This window comes from Dipodomys ordii, unplaced genomic scaffold (assembly GCF_000151885.1).
Source record: "Dipodomys ordii isolate 6190 unplaced genomic scaffold, Dord_2.0 Scaffold26, whole genome shotgun sequence".
In the NCBI taxonomy this organism is placed as follows: Eukaryota; Metazoa; Chordata; class Mammalia; order Rodentia; family Heteromyidae; genus Dipodomys; species Dipodomys ordii.
The window spans coordinates 11,191,237-11,193,710 of NW_012267242.1; positions in this window are offsets into that span (position 1 = coordinate 11,191,237).

The following is a 2,474-nucleotide window of genomic DNA, read 5'->3' on the forward strand; positions in this document are numbered from 1 at the left end:
CCTGTAATCCTAGCTACTCAGGAGGCTGAGATCTGAGGATCGCGGTTCAAAGCCAGCCCGGGCAGGAGAGACTGTGAGATTCCTATCTCCAATAAACCACCAGAAAACTGGAAGTGGCGCTATGGCTCAAGTGGTAGAGCGCTTGCCTTGAGCTGAAGAGCTGAGGGATAGCGCCCAGGCCCAGAGTTCAAGCCCCACGACCGACCAAAAAACAAGAGTTAATCCAAGTTGGGTGCCAGTGGCTCACACCTGTAATCTTAGCTACTCAGGAGGCTGAGATCTGAGGATCATGGTTCAAAACCAGCCGGGGCAGGAAAGGCGATGAGACTCTTTTTCTTTTCTTCTTCTTCTTTTTTTTTTTTTTTTTTGTCGGTCATGGGACTTGAACTCTGGGTGCTGTCCCTCAGCTCTTCAGCTCAAGGCTAGTGCTCTACCACTAAGCCACCTTCCCAGCCCAAGGCCATGAGGCTCTTATCTCCAATTAACCACCAGAAAACCAGAAGTGGCGCTGTGGCTCAAGTGGTAGAGCGCTAGTTTCTTTTTAACAAGATAAGAGCCCTCACTCAGAATACCACCTGGGAGCACGTCAAAGCCACGCTATTACTACAGGCTTTGCTTACAGCACACTGCCCTGCCCAGCGCAGACCTGACTCCGAAGACCTGCTCCAGGGACTCTTCAACAGCTCCTGCCAGGAGGAAGTAGCCAGAAAAGACCACAATGTTCCTCCACCTTTCACACTTCAAGAGTTCAAATGACGGGACTCTGCTTGGTTCTCAAACTCAATGTTGCTCCCCTCTCAGCCCAATCTTTTTGTGTGTCTAAAGATAGAATATGGGCTGGGCACCAATAGCTCACGCGTGGAATCCAAGCTATTCAGGAGGCTGAAATCTGAGGATTGCAGTTCGAAGCCAGCCCGGGGAAGGAAAGTCTGTGAGACTATTTTATTTATTTATTATTTTTTTGTGAACACACTGTACAGAGGGTCTGTGAGACTCTTTTTTTTTTTATTTATTTTTTGAGTCCGGTCATAGGGCCTGAACTCTGGGCCTGGGCGCTGTCCCTCAGCTCTTCAGCTCAAGGCTAGCGCTCTACCATTTGAGCCACAGCGCCACTTCCGGCTTTTTTCTTTTTGCTTATGTGGTGCTGAGGAATCGAACCCAGGGCCTCAGAGGCATGCAAGGCAAGCGCTCTACCATTGAGCCATCTTCCCAGACCTCTGCGAGACTCTTATCTCCAATTAACCACCAGAAAACTGGAAGTGGTACTGTGGCTCAAGTGGTAGAGCACTCGCCTTGAGCTGAACTGCTGAGGGACAGCGCCCAGGCCCAGAGTTCAAACCCATAACCAACAAAAAAGATGGAATATGGGCTGAGGATGGAGCTGAGTAGTGGAACGCTTGCCTTGCATGCATGAGCCCCTGGGTTTGATTCCTCAGCACCACATAAACAGAAAAGGCCAGAAGTGGCGCTGTAGCTCAAGTGGTAGAGCGCTGGCCTTGAGCAAAAGAAGCTCAGGGACAGTGCCCAAGCCCTGAGTTCAAGCACCAGGACTGTCAAAAAAAGATGGAATATGAAGGGTTGATTCCTGCCTTATTCCCCCAGGTCAAGCAAGTCACCAGGCTCACGAACAGGCTTGGCCACTCCCCTGTCTGCAGGCAAGTTATTGCAACCTAGGCCTGACTGAAAGTCCCCGTCATCCCAAGCGGGACATTCCATTCTTGACCTAACTGAAAGTGCCCATCCCTAACCCCCCAGTAATTACAGCCTGATTTTTTTTTATTTTTGGGTTGGTTGTGGGGCTTGAACTCTGGGCCTGGGCGCTGTCCCTCAGCTCTTCAGCTTAAGGCGAGCGCTCTACCACTAGAGCGGCAGTGCCACGTCTGGCCTTTTCTGCTTATGTGGTGCTAAGGAATCAAACCCAGGGCCTCATGCATGCAAGGCAAGCACTCTACCACTGAACCACCTTCCCAACCCCTACAGCCTGATTTTTCTTCTTTGTTAACATGTTAAGACCTATGTAAACCCGGTCCCCAAATCCAATCCCTTGTCCAACCTTCAAACCCATGGGAAGGTCCGTGCCCCTTACTGGCAATAAACAGTCCTAGCCTGTTGGCGAGAATCAGGCCTATTCCTTTTTCATTCTCCGTTTTCCTAACAGGCTCAAATTAAACGTATTAGTTAAGTTTAGGAGTGGTAGATATGAGACTCTAAACTCCTACTTGGAAGTCAAGCTTGAGTTAAAATTTTTGTTGGAGCCGGGCGCTGGTGGCTCACGCCTGTAATCCTAGCTACTCAGGAGGCTGAGATCTGAGGATTGCAGTTCAAAAGCAGCCCAGGCAGGAGAGACCATGAGACTCTTATCTCCAATAAACCACCAGAAAACCCAGAAAACCGGAAGTGGCGCTGTAGCTCAAGTGGTAGAGCGCTTGCCTTGAGCTGAAGAGCTGAGGGACAGCGCCCAGGCCCAGAGTTCA